The 25695-nt window shown below is 32.3% G+C and overlaps 1 protein-coding gene across 1 annotated transcript in view; it reads right to left on the bottom strand.

Moving 5' to 3' along the window:
* The window catches only part of Naa40 (N-alpha-acetyltransferase 40), a 73200-nt gene that overhangs the window by 28663 nt on the left and 18842 nt on the right, over nt 1-25695 (bottom strand). The gene's annotated exons all lie outside the window — the stretch shown is intronic.

Genomic DNA, 25695 nt, shown 5'->3' on the forward strand with positions numbered 1-25695 from the left:
CCTGGTATACACCAAGTACTCACGACTGTATACCTATTAACGAATAGCTCGTGGGCCTGAAGCAAGAAAAAATGTTGAAAATTGGGTTTATATACAGTGGTTTGTCCTTCGAATTGACGGTGTCAACCACAGAACAGATAATAAATAGAATACCGATAAGCTATATTCAATACGCCGCATCTTGATGTAGGGTTTTGAATGTGTGAGTGTCCTACGAAAATGAAGCACGCATTATGCACGTGCAATAGTGTGTGTAATACACCAACATTAAATGAGCGTAAATGCATAAACCGAGAGCAGTTTTTAGTATTCGACGTAAAACGTATTCTTAACACATGTGTAAGTTTAACCCGGATTCTTCCTTACTCGAGTCGGTTACCTGCTTCGCCTTACCCGTTATATATTTCAGTTCCCATTATTTCCGAGTTCCCTGGTGTCAACACTGCCAAATTGGAAAATTAGTATCTATGGAGAGGGAATAAAATGGCCCCTCATTTGTCGCTTTTAAGGCTAAATTACATTGGCAGTCGCGCAGATCCAACGATCCACGCCAAATGACGTGACCAAGACTTACACGATAAGCAATTACACGCAACGATTCGATCGCGTTGGACCTTGCTTTTGATTTGTTTAAAATAAACATAGTGTTGCTATTATTAAAAATATAGGTTGACCGAGAACTATTTCTTCATTTCATTAGTGGCTACACTGAACAGTTTTCCTTCGCAATTTTATGTCAAAACTCAGCTGTCAAACCTAACCTCGCAAGAGGGCGGTAGCTTCCGATAGTTTCGTACGTTCTCGGCAAAATCTTCGCTTAAATCTTCGTGAATCGTGGCAGACGGAAATACGATTGGTTTCAATTTGCTCACGATCGTTCACGATCCCGGAAAACCATAAATAATAGATTTTGGCAATCGTGGCAGACGATCGGGCCAGACGTAATCTGCCGATGTAATTTGAGCATTACACGACAAACTCTAGCGTAGCTATCTCACGAAGACGCAACCCCGCTCTGTCGCCAGGCAGGATACGCAAAACTGGTCTGCGCACGTGGTGGGCGGGGCTGGTCGCGCCTTCGTGAGATAAAATACACTATAACGATATTGATGCCAGACATTACACCCACAAGGGGACCCGTATCGCAAAGTTTAAGGACGACCGATATACATGTCATATTTTGACGGAACAAATTATGTATTATTTCAATTACTAAGTTCATTAACGATTGATAAGAGAGCGCACGAATGGTCAACTAGTGTTACCTACTTAGTCAATAGATATTAAAAAAAAAAAATGTTTCCCGAGTATAAATAAACACAGTATGTTACTTCTACTTAGGGAATCCAATCCCGAGCCAAAATTTTGATCCCGGGATTACAATTTGACGATCGCGGGATTGGTGTTTTTTTCTATAGTTAATATTTTTTTATCTTATAGAAATAGCATTGATAAAATCGGTCAAAAATGTCTAGTGTAATTTATACTATTTTTTAAGACATTTAATGTTAATATTACGTTCAATCTTGGAAATACATATGTTTATTGGAGTAAATAATATTGTAATATAGATATTAATGTAAAAGTAAAACTTTTTTTTTATTTATTTAAGAAAAGATAACATTCTTAGTAAAATTCGGCGTATAAACAAGTGCCTGCCTGCACGTCCATGGCACTGGCGGTTAAACGCCGTTCACGTGCTAGAACGTCAGCTAGTTGGTTAATAATGAACGAATTTATTATTTTTCTGAAGTTCTTACGATTGCGGATAACAACAAAAAAATTGTATTTATTATCCGTGAGCATCCGGTGATTCCCTCTGTGACATGTGCAGGTATACATACACTTCACTGACATAGTTTTGTACACATACTAATTGATGGTGATTGATAAAAAAAATCAATCCCGTAGGTTTCGGGATTATGTTAACTAATCCCGGGATTAGAAAGGAATCGAAAATTGTCCGGGATTCCATACAGTTCTACTCACTATAAGACATATGTTCAGATAATCAGATAACTTTCAAATCAAATCAAATTTACTTATTTTACATATAATGAACATAACAAATTACAAATTCAAAGCGTTCACGACAACTTTGGCCTGTCTAGTGTGCTATAACTGTTCACTTGTATAATATCTATGGAATTGAATGTAATTGATACTATACTGATGTAATGTAGAATTTTATCAAGAAATATATCCGTTTATTATTCTTGCCTGACATTACAGACCGTAGTAGACTTTCGCAGTCCGAGCAGGCTCCTCCACTCCCCCGCTCGTACCACAATAGTTCGCTTCTGTCCCTTCATATATATTATAATATATTATATACTGAAGCCACAAATGATCTTGGTGTATGTGCCATTCATGCTAAACCCATGATTTCTGTTCATAGAAATAAATTTTCTGATTCTACTTTAATTATATTTTCACAATGTATAAGAGCGTGTATACATAAGTACTACATATAGTCAGACGATTATATATTTAGTCAAAATATCACAAGTTATGTGTAGCACACGGTAAAAAAAATACCATACGGTTTCCGTCCATGGGTGGCCAAAATACCATACGGTTTCCGTCCATGGGTAGCCTTTAATATCTATCTATAGGTCGTAGGACATCAAGCCATGACACAAAACTGTAAACTTCGATTCGTATTGCTAATTATTCCTCATACTTCGAATGCAATATAATAAACCCTTTGTAGAAAATGATGATTGTTGCATATTGAAATAATTAATGGTACATACCTAATTATGCGAAAATATCCATTGCAATCGAAAATGATCAATAACTAGCATTGCCACCGTAATTCACAATTCAGTGCCACGGCTTGAATATAATCGGCGTTGAGGTAAACGTTAAAAAAATAAGTCTTCGTTAAGGCAAAGTTAGCTCGATATAAATAAAAAACGATTTCAAGTTATACACATTTTTAATTACACTTATTTAAAATAAATTTTTAAAAAAATTTAAACTATGAATTAGACAAAAATCTCTTCATGTCATTATAGAAAACTTAATAATCTAAATTTTAATAATAAATATGACCATAAAATAATGTGATAATAAGATGGGATCCTTTAACAAATTCACATTTTATAACATTTTTTTAAATTGTAAATTTATATTTGACTTAAAATAAAAAATATTTTTCTTTTTAATGTTTTCAGATATGTACATATTATGTATTAATTAATACAGTTTAAATTGTATATTATCAAAAAAATGTCTAAAATTGCAAACTTCGTGTTTTTCCGCTTGATGTCTCTGGTGGGTAGAGACTTCGCCGTAATGAAAACGGAACAAGGTTTCCTCGGTGGGACCAAATTTATGTTGAGGTTTCTTTATGTTATATATATAGGATTTAGTGAAGTTCATCAACGAATCAGCAGCTCACGGCGTGATTTTCATACGAATATTAATTACAATTACAGTCTAATAATTGCATACTAAACAAAAACGCCGCTTCTTCTCACGTTTCAAGTTTATTACTTACCTATGTATGTACTAATAAATCAATTCGTGGCACTTACATTATACTAGACGTAGAAAATTCATTGAAATTATTTTAAACGTTAAATAATCGTTTAATATCGAGAAATCGCCACCGGTATCTACTGTAGCTATATTCCAACATAATGGTAATTCTAAAATCAATAAAAATAGTGATACAAATGCTGACGCATTCGAAGAGTTAACTATCTCGAGATATGAACCGTCATATGAAAAACAATTATAACTTGAGTGGCGGCTATTTAGAAAATTAATACTGACATCGCGACAATCCCCGCTGCACTAGTTAAAGTTGTAGTCTTCAAGCTTTTAAAAGTCATTGATATGGTACGTGAAATATAAAAAAAAAAACAAACGCACACGAAGTAAACGTGATACTATACTATAAACACGATATTATAATATAGTAGGTATATACTTAATCACTTACCGCGGTATAGCAAGCATATTATGTATAATTCCAGTTCGACGACATATTATTTTAGGTTAAGTCTAACCAAACGTTAAAGTGGTAATAAAAATGTCAGTGCACTGCGCATTTGCAGCGGGTGTTAGGTGTTACTTTGTTTTGTATACAGAATTGATCCAGGAGTTATGTCGTAAAATAGCGGTAAAGATGTTAATAGAGTTAACTAGTCGGAATAGGGCTACAATTATTAACGTATTGTGACTCCTCTATCTGACTATCCTGCCAAAGAAGATAAGAGTATCTAATAGTTAGCTAATCTACGTATCATGACCTAACAACTGAACAATATCTTGCCACACAGCAATGGCATGAAAATAGGCGGCAAATACCTAATATGATATTTTGTAAATAGGAAATCATACTACGATATAAGTTCACAAATCAAGGGTATTTCCCAGAAACGATTTAAGAAGTGACAACAGGTTCTAAATAACAACAAGCAATCGTTATAAATAGCTAGGTATATAAATGTATTATTATAATACCAAAACAATCCGTTTCAGCTGATACTATGACATAGGTAATATAATCAATAATAGCAAAAGTACTTTTTAATACTTATAGATAGAGTATATCGATTATGCTACGTATTTACTAAGGGCCCAATGCATATTTGAATAACTACTAATACTTATTTAAATACATATAAAAAACAGTAAAAAGTGTGATATATTCAAAAATATTTTCGCTGCATTCAAGAAAATTTAATAAAAAAAAATATTAATGTTACACATGACCATAAAATAATATTAATAAACTATTATTTTTGCTCAACGAATAAGACACAAGATTTGAGATAGTAACATTCGACATATTGAACATAGATAGTTTGAAAACATCTGATGCACACTAAAAAAATCATTTTGCAGAAAAAAAATACTAGTTTAAATCGTCGTAATTTAATAAGACGCCCGTAGCTTAATTAGAAAAGCATACTGGCGCGAATCCAGCAGATACAGGTACAAGTCCCGTCGAGTGTCGTATTTTTTTGTCTACAAAATGATTTTTTCTAGTGTGCATCAGATGTTTTCAAACTATCTATGTTCAATATGTCGAATGTTATATTCTCAAATCTTGTGCCTTATTCGTTGAATAAAAAATGGTTTATACAAATTATTAGCAAGTCTTCTAGTTTAATAATATAATATTTCATGTAACAACTACTAGTTTAAATGTTCATAATTTAGTAAGATACCTTTAACTTAATTGGAAATTCATACTGACGCGAATCCATCAGATACAGGTTCAAGACCCGTCGGGTGCCGTATTTTTTTGTCTACAAAATTATTTTTTCTAGTGTGTATAATATGCACGAGATGTTTTCAAATTATGTATAAAATAATATAATGGGATCCTTTAACGAATTCACATTTCATAACGTTTTTTTGTTAATTGAAAGTATATGTTTGATTGCAAATAACTTCGCATTTTCCTGCCAGGTGCCACTGATAAGCGGAGCATTCACCTTACGATAAATACGTAACAAATATAATTATATAATGGTACGTAGGTATTTTCCATTTTTTTGTCCATTAGCTTGCCCTGCGATGGGCGAGTGGTAAAGTTTTCACTAATAAAGTCTTCTGTTATGCCTGAGAACTTTCACAGCATTTCTCGTATAATAAAATTTATTAAGAAACCATTTCGTGAGTCAGCCAAGATCCAAATCGGATTATAAGGCCAATGAAAAAAAACGCTTCGGACGAAAACAAACACGTGATATAAACACTTAAAAAACGTGTCAAAAATAGTTAACATAAAATATAAATTTACATAATATATAATTATTTATAATATTTATTCTTCCATAGTGATAAAAATAAAAGAATAAGGAACCAATGAGATAATGGGAGATCGTAAATAATTACATACGTTTCTAATGTCGCTTCCTATGTTTGAGGAAGAGCTTTTTCTCGCTTTCATAAAACGGTCTGGCACGCGACCAAACGACCAAAGTCAATGTCATTTGAACTATTTGTTTCCCCGTAACATGTTTCCGCTTTCTTTTTGCTTTTTCGATTATCTAAACATTAAAATTGCACAATCTAACAAACATGTTTTAAAAAAAAAATAGTAGTATTAAAAATCAAAATAATAACAAATTTTATAGTAGAGACAAAAACTGAAAGAAGCATTGATTTTGCATGAAGCTAAAATTTCAGGTTTATCAATAAATTGCACTCAGACTCAAGTAGAAAGCCGATACATTCACAACGACTAGTCTTACCTTTTCCGCCTCTCCCGTTGTTGTCTATGGATGACCTGCCATTGCCTGTCACTGTGCTATAGAGTGCTCATACTGACGTGTCTGTCGTATTCACACAGGGAAAGGTGAGTTATATGATAAATAATACACTAGCTACAAATGTAATGCATATTGGAAATCGATATTACCATCGGTTTTTGTGTGGAGGACTAGTCCGACTTTGACAGCTGATGAATAACAGGAATGTATATTATTTATAAATAGCACTGATAGTTAATATATTTGATTTGAGAATTTTTTATAATTCAATTTGAAACGAGAAAGGGCGAAACAATATGTAAAGCAATCCGGGATCTGATTTGACAGCTGAAAAGTGGACCACTCGTTGCTTGTGCAAAAAGTTATGCTCAGGCTTTATTAATCTAAAGATGGCAGTGACTCAGTTTATATTTAATTATTGTTGTTCAAATCCGAAGACTTTGGACTCTAGATAGAATAAATCGTATAACGCATTCGAATTTTGAAAGCAATTCGATTTTTAAATCTAACGAATTCGTGTGGTTATATTAGTAACAAAGTCAGTATTTTCGTCTTAAAACAAAACAAAAACAAAATGACAGCTCGTATTCTAGTTTGAAGTCTGTCGCTTTGTTAACATAACCTACTTACGCATTTGATGGCGTTTTAGGTTACAGTATTTCTTTTGGCTGCCTACATAAAATTGACATGGGAATATCTTTACATAATATGTATTTAGGTATAGTCAAATTTTATATTCAAATGTCCGCTTTGATACTGAAATATATGAGATACGTCAAATATCACATAAAATCGAATTTAATGATACATTATTCAAATCTATGAAGTATTCAAGGCATTTTAGCAATATCTGCACACATAATCACGTATGTAATTAACCAATTGTTTGAATCTGAAAATACCCCCCCCCCCTTCATCACTATATAATCTATAGTGTTGGGGGGAGTATAGAAGAAGGTATTATATATCTTAACTAGGTAGGTATTTAAAATTCAGATACAAAAAATGATGAAAGTGTGCAAATTTTTGGTGTTAACATTGTGTTTTGATAAAACATTAATTTATTGTTTTACGAACTTAATGAAACATGCATAATGCTTCAAATACACTCTATGACGATCGGTCATATATATGTCGAAAAACCCGTTTCTTATGTTGGCGTCCTGTGTCACAGGGTGTCACAGAGTGTAAAAACGATGTCATAGCTCTCGTACAATATGTATGTATAATATGTCGGAATGGCATAGATTTGATCATAGACACTAAAACGCTCTTAGCATATATGTGCCCGATCGTCATATAGTATATTTGAACCCTAAGAGTTTTGACCACATACGACCAATCCCAATATATCGAGGGTATACTGACAGAACGCATTAAGTCAGTTTTTGATGGTTTTCTATTTTAAATGCCAAAATGTATAACATTTTACGCACTACGTCCTGGTAAAACGCACTCAGTAAGGTGTATAGTTTTAAAAATAAAAACATTATTAAGTCATATTGTTATTTTTTTATTCTGGTAGAAAGCATTAAGTTTAGTCATATGCGTTCTGCGTGTACGAAATACAGGATTTGTAGCATGCAATATCTGTCAAGTCACAAATAGATAACAAGGAAGACGGTGATGCTGGCACCAAATATTTTGAATTATTATTTAAAAAATGATTATTAGTGCTAATATGTATTATAACGTGTATTGCATCGTATCATCAATATCGTCAATTATTTATTGTATTATATCTTAAAAAAATCTCCGCCGTATATAATATGGACCGATCAGGGACGGCACCAATTGGAGGAGAAGATATAATGCTGAGCTCTACGGGCTATACGAAGATTGCAGCGCAGTTCGATCAATTAAGAATGGGAGACTGCGATGGCTGGGTCATGTGCACCGTATGAATGACAATAAACCGGCAAAGAGAGTGATGTCCGGCAATCCAATCGGGCGTAGAAGAAGAGGCAGGCCAAAGATTCGCTGGTTGGATGGAGCTGCCAATGACTGCCGTGTTCTAGGGGTACCAAATTGGAAAGTGGCCACACTAGATAGGGACAGGTGGAGGGAGCTGTTGGAGGAGGCCAAGACCCACACCGGGTTGTCGCGCCCTTGATGATGATGATGATATATTATATCTACTATTATTATGTGTGACCTCGATTGACTACCTATTCCATCCAAAATATCAGGTTTGACAGAAATTTCAGATAGCAGATAGAAATGTTCGCGATATAATATAATAATTACGAAAATATTATTCTGTAGAATTACGTTGTAAACATCATAATATTTTTTCATAACAAAAATCTTCATTAATCTAATAAACCAGGGATCGGGGAACATTTTTGGGTATTACGTATTACCCTATAACAAAAATAGGTTAAGATAAATTACACAACAATAAACTTCTCTTGAAGTAAATAAATAATAAACGACTGAAAAAGTCACGCATGATGTAATAAAAATTGCATCCATATAAAATTAATAAAAAGGATTGAAAATTATAATTCAAAATATTTTAGATTTTGGAAAATCGTGATGAAATAACAAAATGCGTTATTACTTATGCGTTACTTATACATGTTTTCAAAATTATTTGGGCAGGCCAAAAAATACAGTCAATAATAAAAATATTACAGCAATAACTCAATTCTGTGCCGTAACTAAACGTTAGCATGCAAATTGTTCATGCTTCGACGGAAACAAAATGCACAGTGCATAGTAGGCAGCGACATTCACGACTGAAAAATGGATTCCTCAATATTATTATATTATAAGATTTCCGTCAAACTCTCCCATGGTACTTCAATAATATATACGATAGATTCTCCAAGCTATACTTTAAAAATGTATTTCATTGCTTAAAAATGAGGTAACCTTAAAGCTTTTTTTAGTTTAGTACCAAATTGTTAAATTGCAAAGCAGGGACTTTTTATGTCAGAGCAACTTGGATGCTGTCTTCCGGGTGGAACTGTACTTTAGGGTAGAAAGTCCTTGTTGACAAATGTAGGCTGTTGCAAAAGGTTGCAGCGTTTTTATCGCTTTCACTTGTGCAATTTTTGACACCCAAAAACATCAGAGATCTAGATTTTGGAAAATCGTGTTAAAATAACAAAATGAGACAAAGGAATTTTTATGTCAGAGCAACTTGTATACTATCTCCCGGGTGGAAATGCACTTTAGGGTAGAAAATCCTTGTTTACAAAGGAATACTGTTGCAAAAGGTAGCAGCGTTATTATCGCTTTCACGTGTGCAATTTTTGACACCCAAAAACATAAGAGATCTGTCTTGCTTTAAAATCCTATGCGTGCTACGAATTATTCATCGCATGGTGTTCCTATAATGTACGCGAAGCGTTTTCCCATGATCTTACAGTATTTGTCTATATGTATTTTGATAATACCTAAATTTTCATTTATATTTTATTTTAATTCTTTACTACCCCCAAAATTTGGGGTAATTTACTCTTGTTGCCCGATCCCTGATCTAAAACAACAACGAAAAAAGCATTCTTGCTTTTTTTTCAATTATTATGCATAGATACGGACGCGTAATTGATATATAGGTATATATTATGTTTTTTTTCTCCATGTCAATCTACGCGCAGAAGTTTTTTAAGAAGAATACTTACAAGATAAAAAGAACTTTTTATATACCACGTTTTTAAATTTTCTGTTGAATCATATAAACTTGACAATTCTATGTATTAATATATATATTAAAATTTAGGACAAATAAGGCAATTGTCAAGAAATCATTTTTTTGCTATTTTGCAATAAATAAACAAACAAACAAATATAGAATACTGAAATGTCATTTTGATTTCCATAGTAGCGCACGTAATATATTAATAATTTAGTTGCTAGGAACACCCACTTAGCAACCAATAATAGTGGATTGGATTACGGATGTCTTCCGAAATAACTTTTCATACAAAACAGAATTAACTGAAAATGAATTCAATTCTACTTAAATATGGCTAAAAGTATTAAAAGAATGCATTGGCATCGTGTTTTGATATATTCTAAAAGTTTCAAATGTCTAGCTAGTCGGGAAGTTAGTTAAAATCGATTGCAAGAATTGTACTGGATAAACAACCACCGGACAAACAAGAATACGTGATAAAAAATACCGCATTCCAGGTATTGCCAGGCATTGGGTGGGTAACCTGGTAATACTGTACTAGAAGATGGGTATCTATCCAATTCTACGTTCTAATATTTAAATTACTAAGTGATTTCAAGATCAATAATTGTCCATCTTGTCACGAATGAAAAAAATCCAATAAAGTTTACCAAATTCAATTACGTTATATAAATCCAACGTGCGTCTATTTAATGTTCTGTTTATTGTTCTATTAGTAACAATAATAATATATTCATTAACATGTTTTCTTTTTCATGTAAATGTGTAACGTTTTTTAGTCATCTTTACACGATTTAAGAATTAATACCCACGTCGCCATCACGAAACAAATTGACGTGTTCACAGCTCGACGTTCGCTCTCCGATTGCCAGCGAGTCCAAAATTTCGTTGCACCTATAGTTGAAAATTATTTGCCGTTTCACTGAAGTACCGTCTTAATGTCAATAGATTTGTGATGAAAAAATAACATTTTTTTAGTACGTTTAGTGGGTTGTTTTTTGCCCCTCCAAGCATAAATCCGACCCTGATTATTAACCATAGTGCAATCCTCTCCTTCCTTTCTCAACATTTCGGGCCATGCGGACCACTCTCAAACAAGTAAGGAGTGTATAATTATAACTTATCTTATAACATAATATACAATAACCAAGGAACGACAGAATACAAGATCGATTGTTTTAAATTTAGACAGATAGTAAATCGCGTGAGTTATCAAAAGCGCATCTCTACAATGAGTTAGAAGAATAATTAGTATGATATCAATTGAACTGCTTTGCACCATGTCAAACTGGTAATTTAATCATTATTATTCGTATGGTGGATAGATAATTTTTGTTGTAAATATTTATTCACTGGTGACAGTAATAAATCATTAGAACTAACCTTGGCGCCCTAATGACCACGGAGCTAATAATCGCATTTGGTTATATTATATACATATTATATCAGGGGGCGGCAAACTTTTTGGATGGAGGGCCAAATTCAAGAATTTAAAATGAGCGGCGGGCCGCAAGTGAAATACTATTTTTAGATATACACTATTTATTATCACGAAAAATAAACATTACAAAAAAATTAATGAGAAGTATGAAACTGTTGTACATTTTTAAAAAAAAAATTAAATTCAGGTGTTAATTTTGTAGTTGATATTCTCAAAACTGCTTGTAAATGGGCATCGGAGATATTTGATCGTAAAGAATTTTTATTGAGGATCATGATCGAAAATGTTTGTTCACATATATTGGTTGATCCAAAAATAAAGGAACATTTTTCTTGCATAATCTTTAAGTTGGTCGAATTTGTCTGATTTAAGGGCATTGTAAAATTTGGAGATTTCTTCACGACGATGCAATTCTCTTAAATCAGAGTCACACTGCAGATCAATAATCTCAAGTTGTAGCTCTGTCGGTACACTATCAATATCTATTGAAAATGAATCGCGTACTATTGCTAAACTTGTCTCAATTTTTCGGAAGTCACCAAATCTTTGTGAAAAATCGTCATAATTGATTATTTATTATTTTAATAATTTTACCATATTCTTAAAATTTATATTCTGGTATATTCAGCAATTTCAAAGTTGGAAAGTGGTCCACGTTGTTATTCGATATTTGTCGAAGGAATAACTTGAGTTTTAATTGAAATCCATTCAGACTTTTTACCATATCATGGGCATATTTTTTTTTTCCTTGCAACGCGGAGTTAAAAGTATTTAAATGTGTCACGATCAATGACATTAATATGGACGAATCATCTGGAAAAGAAAATGACACTCACTTTATTGTCGGGTCTGCCAAATGGCATAATCTGTTCTAACGCCATTACAATAAAGGTGATATTGCTATAAATTCCTATTGCTTTTTGTTGGGTCTGCCGAATGGTTCGGTTCGAACGGGTTCGCTCAAATGAACATTGACATTAGAAACACTGCTCTAACGCCATTACAATAAAGGTCATATTGCTATAAATTCCCGATGCGTGATATCGCATAATGGAAATTGCGTGACGACCTATACATGCGAATCCGCGAATTTACTTGCTAGCTACTGTATTGAGTGCGTCGTCGATTAATAATGTCATTGGTCACGATGTTCAACGTAGAAAATAGTGGTTACATAGTATGAGACGATGAGACGAGACGTAAGGAAGACGTACTGAGATAATACATTTACGAAACAAAAAAATTCTTCAAATTTTAATCTTTTGTCAATATTTTTTTAAAAATTATAAAAAAGTTATTCGTAATCAGAAGTACAATTAATGATGGCGGGCCGCAAAAAATACCCGGCGGGCCGCAGTTTGCCCCCCCCCCTGTATTATATAAAAACTACGCGATTTTAAGACTGGTATTTCTTCGATATAAAATGGAATATATACCAAACGTCACTATGCATAGAATGCACGATATAGCAACTTAACAATATTGACCATAATGCAAAGAGTGACCAAGTTAAATTTACGTACCTATAGACAAAAAATATAGATAGGGCCACGAGGTCAAGACGAAGACGAATTATGGTAGACTTGCAGAAATAGCGATATATTAATTCGATGGACCTACTTTTGTGTATATATCAACGCCCACCATAGTCACCACTCACCACGATGGTAGTGCTATTTCTCATAATTTATTGATTGTTATTATTATTGCGATCATTTCATTCGAAGATAATTAATAACTACCTATGTAGCAATACCCTCGTAATTCGCAATTCAATGTCACGGCCTAACTACAGTCGGTCATGGTCATATAATATGTAACCGAATATTGACAATGAGCAAGCTGCCAAATTCCGAGAAGGCATATTTTAAGTTCATAATACCTATAGAATAAGTGTATCGAGCTGAAAACGTCCTTATTCAAATAAATAGCTCAACACCGAGTTACAGGCAATAACAGTACGTACATATCTACCAGTGGCGAGGGGTGGAGGTAAGCTGTTAAGATTCAATATAAATAGTGCGCACTTAACTTTGTCAGTCACTCTTGTTTGTTTTAATTGAAAAAAGAATACAAGTTGTTTTTTTTTTAAATTCAAATAAACGCTGCCTAAACCAAACCATAATAGTTTAGGTATGCTATGGGCGATCCGACAAAAATAGTGCAACCATAATCGATAAAAAATAATCTTCTATCTATAAAATATCTGAAATTGTGCATGGTTTTATGGCATAATTTTAGATATTTTATAGATAAACGAATATTTTTTGACTATTATCTACTATGACTTGGATTAGGTAGGGTTTAATTGAATTTAAAAAAAAAACTAACAAACACTATCTACACATTGTATTCTTGGTTCTTAATTCTGACAAAGTTTAATGTGCACTATTTATGTCGGACCTTAACCCTTTATAGGACAACTTTTTTTTTTAAAGATATGTGCTTAATTATTTTTTTTATGTATTCTATATTCATTTTTATGAACAGAAAAAATATATTTTTTTTTGAAATGTATATAGTTTTTTCGTAATTATCGATTTCCATTCCGGTGTCCATTTAGGTAAAAAAAATATTTGTTCACAGAATTTTTTTTAGGAAAAAATTATAATTTCATTTATTTCTGTAACAATAATAATTACTTCATTAATTTTATAGAAGTTTCTCAAAATAATAAACATTTCTAAGGCCTTGTTGGCTTTTTCTTTTGTTCAGATAATTGATACGGCATAAAACACGGTATGCAAAGGGATACTTTGCAATTTGTTACTGAGATTCGTATGACTTTCAGCGTAGTGCTGCAATAACCACATCTACGAAGTGTACATTTTTCTGGATAATGATTTGAATTGATATCGTCAGGAAATGGTGGTCGACCAACCCTTTTTCGTGAAGTAAAAGATCCTATCAGCTGATCAGCCAACTTGTTTCTAAAGTGAAGATGTGTATTAGGTTTTTTTTTCATTATCCAACACACATTGGTATTCTGTAATTCCTTCAAATAATCTCAGGAATGCGTCTTTACCCATGTCTTCAAGGTCTTTCGTACTAAAACCTCCGCTTCTCCCATTTTCCATCCTCAGACAATAAAAACAAAATTTTGTTCTGCAATATAGGCTTCTACTTATACATATAACATTCCATAACTATTTTATTTCATTCTGAGATATGTATTTCAAAAAATTATTACAGTTTGAATGAAAACAAAAACAATTATTTTTACCTGCGATTTTTATGGAAAACATTTTTTCAAAGAATGACACATATCATCAAATAACTCGATAGCGACTAATTATCCACAAAAAATAACTAGTAATTGTGAAAGTTCACTATATTGTTATATGAAATTAGATGTATTGTGGTTTAGAAATTATTTTTAGTGTTTATATTATGTAAATCAAAAAGGATCCAAATTATACAATTTGAGGTTAGATTTTCGACATGCCACTCAATAATTTGATATTATTTTACTATAACACATACAATTTATAGGTGAAATACAAAAAACTATATATTTTTATGTATAGTATAAATGTGCATACTTTGTTTTCAGTAAATAAGTCACAATTTTCGAAAAACAAGAACTTGAAAACACTGTTGTTGAAAAACTGGCAGCTATCATGTCGCTAAATGGACACCGGTTAGATAACTGACCGGGACACATTTTTCGTAATATACTCAATATGTGCGAACTTCAGGGCGATTGGTCAGATTCAAGACCTCTGTGCATTATCTGAGAATGATTAAAACCCATAAGGGTGATTATAACTTGTAAAATTATAGAAATATAGACCTTAATGTTGCCGGTCTCAAAACTATCCGTTTTTCGCTTATGACCTATAAAGGGTTAACAGCCTACCTCCACCCTTCGTCACTCCTATCTATGAAGTGTTTGTAAAAAATGACAGTTTTAGTAACTTAAAAAAAAAAACGGAACATAACTGTCATAAGAGATTAAATGTATTTAAACGTCTCAGGATTGTATTTTAAGTATATTACATACACTGGTTAAAATGCCGAAAAAATACTTTATAAAACTGAATATTACTAATAACAAATTAAATAAAAACAATATAAATAAACATAGTAGTCCAACTGGAATCTAAAGATGGCAAATTATATACTTTTTAAACGTACTTTGTACCATCGGTTAAAACGGATAAGAAAAATAAATAAAAATGTTTACAGCACAATATATTTTTTAAATAATATTATGGTAGGTAGCTTCAGAATTTTAAATATTAATGATATCACATGAGATTGTATTTGTTATTACTAGCGTGTACAGTAAAAGTGAAAATAATTATAATGCATCAGATAATTTTACATTGCACAATCATATTTATTCGGTAACTATGGCAACCGAATTTACATAATATAACAGATAATGCCGGCTTCTCACGTGGCGATTTTTGTCGATCAACTGTCTATCGAATGTTGGACAGGAATGTCTCCACGTATCGATTTAAGTTGAACAGTCAAGTAAATTTGTTAGTTCGTATGACTTAGTAATTTGTGATATTTTAATTGACGAACTAAAGAAAATAATGTTGAAAAGCATTAAAAGCGTGGTTTATAAATTAAAACCAAGAAACACAGAATTAATGGGAACTGAAATACCTAATGGGTGTGGAGTAACAGGCAACCGATGTCGAGTGTGGAAGAATATGGAATAACCTAAACACGTTGTCAAGAATACGTCATTCTAAGCTTGTCCTTCGTTCTGAAAACTGCTCTCGGTTTATGCACTGACGCTCATTCAACATTGGTGTATTTGAAAGTTGAAACGCACACTATTGCACGTCTATTATGTGTTTAATTTTCGTAGGACACACACATTCAAAACCCTGCTTCAAAATATAGTGTATGGGGTATAGTCTATCTGAATTATATGTATTAATCTGTTATGTGTCTAAAACAGTTTAAAAAATGTCGAGACAAGTTTGACGTGGGGATGCGAGTTGTACGACAAAATTCGCCATGTGAGAACGCGGCAAAGTCTAAATTTTTTTTATTATGATTTTCACTATGATACAATAATAATTAACACATTATCAAAGGGATTTAGATTGCAATTTATGAGACGATTGTGCAAAAGATACACAGGTACAAATGATACGCATCAAAACAAAGATATAAGAACCCGGTATATTCTAGCTAGAGTGTATTAATAATAATAAATTATTAGTGATTGTATATCAACGATAGAGATTTTTAGATTTATTCGCGAATTGTCAAAACAAACAAAATAGGTAATTATGTCACAAACTTAATGTCTAGTCCAGATCAAGATATATACATCTGTACGTGAACAATGTTTTCCATCCGCGCAGGAATAATCATGAAAATTTGTATAAAATAATTTCCATTAATGTTATTATAGAATTATGTAGATGTTTGTTAGCAGTTTTTATACAACTTTAACTATTCAGTTAGGTATATTGTATAAATTCGGAATCTCGCCAGGTGTCCCGTGTGAAACGGGTCTTAGTAGACAGCAATAGTGAAGTTGCCATGATATTTTAACACAGTCAGATTGTCAAAAATACGCACATTTCGATTCTCATCACCTGTTTCTGATTTTTATACAATGTTCATTTGTCCACGTACACATATGTCTTGGTCTAAACTAGTCATAATAAAACAGTGTATGGTGACGATAGATCTACGCCTCTACGCGGTGCCGTATATAGTAATTATAACTCTCGATACTGAGTGAAACACTAAACTTAGGAACTGAAAGTCTCAAAGAATATTATGTAAAGCCAGCAGAGCATATCCCATCCGGAAACAATCGTAATACCGAATATGTAATATGGTCACAATAGGTATTAAGATTTATTCGAGATAAAGACAGTTATTTTTTAAATCGATTTTTAAGTTAAAAATAAATATCGTATGATCTTAAAAATACCCTTAAAATACGATTCACTAATATAAACCACGTGCTTAGCGAATGCGCGTAATAACGTTTGTAGATAGGTACTTACGTATAGATTAATCAAAACACTTAAACTTAAACTAGCTGCAGTAGGGACACGACTTCTTACGATGTCCTTCATTGATCGATATAATCTTAAGAAAGCAATGATAATTACATTTTCAATATCAAAATAATTGAACGTCTGTATACAAAATGTCAAAACAAAAATTATTTGTACAGCAATAAAAATCAAACAAAATACAAAATTAAAATCGAGTCGAAAATATGGAAACTTTATCTTAATCTGTGGTAAAAATTCAACATGGAAAAAACAAACTTACCTACTACCATTGCACTGCACATTGTTTTAAACTTATTATTTGTTTTGTTAATTTCATTGACCATTAATTATTTACTGCCAAATTAAAAAGGTTATTTTTTTAACTTATAGAATTGATATATTATGATTTAGATTTTTCAAGCTATCACTCACAGAACGTGTTTCCACTAAAACATCTTTTAAAGTCTGCTAAGTATGCTCGGTATAATAAAATAGTGCAGAAACTTCACAACACTGTAAATAATCTATGCAATTAATTTGCATTTCGAAATAGTTATCGATAGACTCGTGGGTTTTCCTCGAATCCACAATATCTTCATGTTGATAACGTTATCAATATAAACAAAATCGGTATATTTAGCTTTCGATGCTTGCAGGGAAATCGAATTTTCGCATTGTGCGTCGTAGGCATTTTCCAACAGCGAAGATTTTCCTTAAGATTATCTAGAACCGACAAATTCTGGGAAAGCCACGAGTAACTAATGTTTACTTTTAACTACTAATACCTCATGAAACTTCACGTGTGTTTTGGAGTCCTTCATTCGGGTAGGTACTTCGATGTATTGGTGGGTGAGAGACAATAATATAATCGGCACAAATTGAAAATTGATAACACAGATGTTTATTTTATAATTCCGCGCAGAATTATGTTTTCTTACGCTAAAGCATTAGGTCTTATTGCAATTACATTTAAAGAGGTCTTAGATTAGGCACTACACTGACGTTATTTTTTTGGGCTGATTTATTTAGGTACCTTGCGGTGTTCACGGTGTATTAGGTTTCACGAATCACTTGTTATTTATTTCGCTCTTGCGTGGTAGGAGTTGTACGATTATTTATTAACACGGGAACACTACAAGGGATATACTGATTTGAAAATTCGAGACGGGTGAATTTTACTTTTTTCTAGGCGGCCCCCTCCGCGAAGACAGAGGGGGCGCAGAAGACGTATCTACTGGCCTCGCGGGCGAAATCGTGCTACTGAATTCTTTTCAACATGTCTACCCCCTCGTAAGGTGCGGGGAGAGTGGTAGACATTTCAACTTTTTAGAAATCCTACGGTAATATTTTGCTTGGGCCGAAGGGCAATAAATATCCTCGGGTTCAGGTAATTTCATTTGTGACTGTCGGTCTTCGAAATTCGCCCCTCACAAGATCGTTTGCGAGATGTTATTTATTTTATAATATTTATCGGGGATATGTTTGTTGTTTTTAAATTTGTGATGCGGTATTAGAGGCATTTTTGTGCGGAAGGGTATATTTGGTGATACTACTTACAATTAACCCAGGGTAAATCGTTTTGAACTTTGGTTTGTCTAACAGAAGCAGTAAAATGCAATATAGTAAATGCAGTTACACACACCTCCGTCAAAAGACATTTGTTTTTCTGTGATTTTTTAAATATTAATGACTAATATACAAGAGATAATGATATAGTATTCTTCGGTAAAGCTGACTACGCTCCGATTGCGATAATCCCGTTATTAATTTATTATAGATATGTTTTGAGATATTGAAAATCATGCATATACTTACGTACGATATTCGGGTTATTCATATTAATAGTTATTTAGGGCTATAAACTCATCCTCAGCACGATACCAGATCCAAAATGCTATCGTTAAGATTCAGCGCAATCATTGTTATATTACATATGTCTTGATATATATGTCTGTCTGTAATGCCGGGTCCACACCGAAAACAAGTCGCGCGACAACTCGTTAAATTTTACGATAAGCATGATAATTATCGTAAAATTTCTTAAGCAATTATGATAATTATCGTAAAATTTAACGAGTTGTCGCGCGACTTGTTGCCGGTGTGGCCGCACTTTAACGCGCATGAGAGAAAGCATACAATGTAAATGTGGAGGAGGAAGCGAAACAGCGAGAAGACATATTAAAATGGATAAAGTGAAAGAAAGCATATGTTCTAAATTTAAAAAATAAACTGGCACGCAAATAAGGGAATCGTTTATTTTAATCGGGTCGTGAAAGAAAACAAATGACAGGACTACTGTCTAGGAATAGTTTGACAGATGCTTACATTTGTGACAGATTGACGGAATTTTATAAAGTATGGTGTCGGATATTAAACACAATTTTGAAAAGTATAACTTGAAAATGACAATTTCTATTATAACATGCTCCATTGAATTCAAATTGGAGAGATTTCGAGATTGGATAAATCGATGACGATGTGAATTCAATGATTTTACTGTTACTGGATAAGTAGCAAAAAATAATCAAAATTATATCATTGTGACGGAAAATGGTCTCATAATAGTTGAATTGCGACGTTACCTTGTAAATAATAGATATCTAAGAACGAGCCAATAAAACATATCTAATGCCGGACATCAATTTTACAAAGAGCTTTTCCCACTGACGTATAAATGACTTCCTAGTCGAAAGAAAAAGCTAGTGTGTATTTAGAAGTCCTACAGCTTTTGACTCAGCTTTTCTTGAGATAGACTTGCATTCTGTATGTTTATGTTTATATTATTTAATACGGGAAGCTAAGCGACCCAGAAGTGTTTGTGAAAAGTGAGCTAATTAATTGCTCTTTCGTCGGTTCGTTTTTCTTACTACGCCGCACGTTTTTGACGATATATATATATATATGTTACGCCGAATGTGCGAAATTGAATATTACATAAAATTTTGCCTAAATCATGAAAAATGCAAGCCCGTTGCTTTATTCATGAATTAGACAAAATATCTGGAGAGTGCGTGAATTCAGCAGTAATTTTTCTGCCTAGTTCATGTATTAGACAAATTACATAGTAGCGCTACGGTGGTATTTTTTGCAACTAAACTAAATGTATCAAATGCTCATGCATTGGTCAAAATGTACATATATTATCTATGGTCAAAATAGATGATCGCGCTCCGGTGGTGTTTTTTGCAACTAATCAAATAAACAAATGTGTCAAATGTCATTGATTATAATATAAAAATATACCAATCAATAACTACAATGACGTTCATATCCATTTACTATGCGCAAAAAAAATCTAGAACTATAATATGATAACGGAAGAATTTTATTGAAAAGTATTTTCAAAGTATCAATCGTGCAATGGTCGATTGAATGTTTGTGATAGTTTGTTGACACTTGATAGCTAACCTCAAAATCGACATTCAGTTGAATAATTTAATTCAGAATTACAAAACCTAACCTAACCTAACCTAATAATAATAATATTATATTATATCCAATTATAACTAATAAAACCGTCCGTATTAAATTTACTTTTTCTTCTGTCATGTTGACAGTTCAAGAATTCCATACCCTGGCGAATTCATGTACTCAGCAGAAAAATTACCTAATTCATGAATAAGGCAACAGGCTTGACTATTACATGAATTAGCCAAAATTTTGCCCATTTCATGTAATAGTCAATTCCGCACATTCGGTGTAACATATATACAATGACACCTACCTATATTACGTATAGTATTTTGTGGCGAAAAGAGACTTATGAAATAGATAAACAAAATTTCATAATACTCATTATTACTTTATACTTGTATAATAATTAATAATGTTATAATTACATATCTAGAGATAAATAATTAGTTATCGTATTCATACATTAACAATCATATTCTCGTATATTATAGTAGAAAACAATTAAATAAACACAGTATAATAGGTACCTACCAGTGGCGAAAAGTAGAGGTAGGCTGTTATACGACATATAAACAGTGCACAGCAAACTTTGTCGGTCAAACGCATTTGTTTTCATTGAACTAAGACTAGTGTGTAGATAGTGTTTGTTAGTTTTTAAAATTCAATTAAACCCTGCCTAATCCAAGCCACAGTAGATAATAGTCAAAAATATTCGTTTAACTGTCAAATATCGAAAATTATGTTATTAAACCATACATAATTTTAGATATTTTATAGATACAAGAATATATTTAATCGATTGTAGTTTTCGATAGGCATCTAGCTTATAGCATTTTTATTGTGCTAAAAATAAGCTAGATTTTTAGTTTATTCAGATATTCAATGAAGGTAGATCGGTACTTGCGTAATAAAACTATTCAATGAAACAATAGAGGCATTCTGTGCGTTATAGTGATATATTGGTATCAGATGTTATAGTTCAATGTGTACTTAGGCATGTGGCATCGAATTGACGATTATCAGGGATTTCACTCTCCGGTATTACCTAATTATAAATTATCGTAGGTTGTTCGATTAATGAATTATTTTTGTCAATTTTGAGAAGTGTCTGGGAAAATGTGGTGTGATTATTACAAGTATAGTCTATTTTTTCAATATATGCTTTTTTTCGATCAGCAAAAAAGTTTTGAAATTTGATTTTCTCAAAATCTAGCGTTTTTTTTTCTTCCAAATAGCTTGTTTAATTATCCCGCCTGAAATGTTTTTGTCAACGACCATTGGCAACACTGAATGAGTGTCGAAAATAAAATCGAAACTTATTTTCACGACGAATGGAAAATCGAGGATTTCTTTATGGTGGTAAAAGGTCTCACCCAATAGGTTTATTTAAGTTGAAGAATAACAAAAGGAGAGTGTGATAGATCACTGCCAGTTTTCATATTGGATAGTAGATCACAGCCTACTTGAAGTTAGACAATATGCCTTATACACTATTTCTATTGTGACATTTGAACGCATTTATCGAACGAATGACGCATGTTTAAGTTGGTAAACTGCAAAGATAATTAGCATTGCTAAATTGGTGATTCCGATTTCCTAACTAAAGCAATGACTGCCATTTTTGACAATGATTATTGTTTACTTAGTCGCGTGCAGTTACAAACGATTTTACAGGATTTTCCAACTAAATAATAATGCCAAAGCATTCTTTTGTGGCTCTATTCACCCCCATTTTACCGTTATCGATTAATTGCAAGAACTACACATATGCACATCACGTATATTCTCGCATCATAAACACACAACTTTCGAACGTTTTAAAAATAATTACACTATTCTACGTCTTAATAAATTACATTTAAAAAAAAGAGATAAAATGAAATTACAGACTGAATATTTCCGCGGTTTTTTTTTCTATTCGATATTCAAATCAGATTATACTCGGGGTCAAACTGTCAAATTAATAAAATATAAACCAATTATTTACTTCGCGTCGAAACTGGGACACTTTTGATACAGTGACCATTTGGGGTAATAAATCATATTAAACAGTAATATATTTTTACTAAATTTAATGTTGACATTAAATGGCGCTCGTCTCTCCCGAGAGAGAAAGTAGAATATTAATTATTTTAATCTTATCTTGACAAGTCGTCGACCAGCGGTTCAAATAGAAGTGCATTTTTCAAAGTTCACCACCAATAGTGGACGCATTTTCTCGAGCAGTTTTCAAAACGAAACCAAACGTCGGTTGGATAACGTCGTGACAATGTGCAAGTTTTTGACTTCGTTTTTAAAACAATCATGTGGGTGCGTGATACATCAACAAAATTATCATTACCAACTTCATGGCTGTCCGAATAATAACAACCGTTTCTGGAAATCCCCGATTTCTTTTTTTACATTGACCCGATTTTCGTGACGCGACAGTCCAAGGGGAATGACTATTAAAACACTGTACCTACAGCTACACTAATATCTCCAAGATCTACCAATGGGGTTTAAATGTACCAAATGTAAACTGTCAATGAATACAATACAATGTTATATTATAATTCAATTGTTTTAGTAAAGAAATCAGTCACTCGATAATTTTCAGAATAAGTTATTAGTGAGACAGACGGTCTATCTTCAAAAACCTATAAGTCCATAATTCAAGATTTGTGATAAACAATGTTATTGTGTTTTAATTGTAAGTAGTTCACTTTTCTATTATATTGTATTTACAAATTAGAAGTTTATATAAGCTAATAAACCCTTTATTTCACTAAATATAAGCAAAATGATGTTGGACATATCGACATTTATTTGTAACATATTAATTCTTTTCTCAAAGCGTTTAAAACATTTTTTTCGTAGTGTTTCAGCCATCACATATCTTAATAATATAAATAGTCCGGTGTTCGAATTTAGAACTAAGCTCATCACCGTATAAAAAGTATCGAATGCCATGTCAAATGTTAGCATGTGGCATTCTCACTCATAGGAAAACGTATTCTGGCGGATTTTTAATAATTATGTATGTACGTATTTTTTGTTCGAAGTTTACTATAAATAATATGTGCACTTATCGGATAAATGCATCAACTATTCTTATAATTCCTTTCATAAAAACACAAACCCAAATGTGCATTTTAAGGTGGCAAATTTACAATGAAAACATATTCATTTGTATAATAATTGCAGTCGTATAAATTGTGTATTATTAATTTTCAAATACTACAAGACCTTCCTTGAATCAAATAGTTCCCAGTGTCAAACAACAATAATAAATAATACCAAAACAGTTCATAGTTTTCCAAAGATAAAACAAGGAAAATCTTCCAATAAATTTGTAGTTTTCATTCAATTCACCAACATAATATAGTAAAATTTATACTATCGCTTTTGATAGGTTTATTAGGAGGTCATCGAGTCAATATAGTATTTTATCACAGAAACAATTCTGGTTCACTACAAATAATTACAACATATCAAATTAATCTATTAAATCAATGAAATAGCGAAATCATACAAAAACTGAATAGTTCTGTATGCGAAATGTGCAGATAGACTCGTATTGAAAATTGAAAAGAAAGTTGAATACATGCTAGAAAACGGGCAGGGCCGCCTTTGAATAAAATCAGTCCATCACATGAAGAATTACACATAATGTGTAATTCTTCATGTAATTTATATTATCAAGTTATCCAAAACTTAATCTTCTTTTCGCACTTCTGAAAAGTAATGAATGATTCTAAAAATTTATCTGCACACAGAACTAATGAAAACACTCTGAGACTTTTGTAATCATTTTAATATATTTTTAAACAGTAGGTATGTATAATAGCGTATTAAATAATATTTATTATTTTAAAAACTTGCTTCCTGGATCAAACTATAACATTTTTTTGTACTCCAAAGAGCAATAATTATGGTTGTATTATACGTAATTGACATGTTTTGTTGTATATAAAAATAATGACTGTCAACTTAAATCGTCTATTAAAATCGCCGAGAAAAGATGCATATTTTATAATAAATTATGTAGTAAATAATATATTTTTTTTAATTAATATCAAAACTAAACTGACTGAAATAGGTAATTCCTGGTTTATTAAAGTGAACGTCTATCACCGTCTTATTTATTTGAATCGTCGAGATAATTTTTGCTATCTTTTCCCTGATTGTAGAGCTTTCCCGACTACTTCCATTTATCGACATTCGAGAATTCTCGAAATCATGAATAGCTATTTGTTTTCTCAAGAGTTCGAAATTGGATATTTAATTTCGCGACAATTCTCAAGATTTTCGAAAAATCAACATTATTACGAAAGTCCCTCTGCTTGCTGATTATTTTTGTCATTTCTTAGGCAAATTTTGAGCGACAAATTTAAGAAATTCCGTTCCAATTAAAAGTCGAGATCTTTTTTCTAGCTCTACCTGCTAAAAAAAACAATGAGATAAAGTTTCGACACGTTGAAAAGTTATATTTCTTCAGCAATCTTAAACCTAGTGACAATTTCTCGAGAATCTCATTGATGAAATGAGAATTCCCGAAATTTCGGAAAATAATTTCTTGAGATTGGAGATTGGCCTTTTCTGATTATTTCTCGAAATTTCTCGATCACAGTCTCTGCCTATTTATGGCTGCTCTAAACGTTAAGATATCTACCAAGAATCCAGATAAAACTCAAGAAACACAAAGCGCGCCGAGTGTACTTAAATATTACTGATAACGATTGCGCATTTCGTTTACGTGAATTTTTTTAATTTCATCCCATATTTTTCCACACTCGAGATTTAAACCTTATGCACATTATTTTTGTGTAAAAATTGTGTAAATTCAGCCGATTCACAGCATATACAGTTACGATTTCATTTTATAATATTTATTTACAAAACAAACGTTGTAAATATTATAAAAACAGTTGAAATCATTAAGGCTATACTGCAGCTGGGGCACGGTCTAAAACGATAATAACTACGCGACGT

This window comes from Rhyacophila brunnea, unplaced genomic scaffold, assembly GCF_057557595.1.
Source record: "Rhyacophila brunnea isolate RB1 unplaced genomic scaffold, BYU_Rbru_1.0 scaffold_20, whole genome shotgun sequence".
Lineage (NCBI taxonomy): Eukaryota > Metazoa > Arthropoda > Insecta > Trichoptera > Rhyacophilidae > Rhyacophila > Rhyacophila brunnea.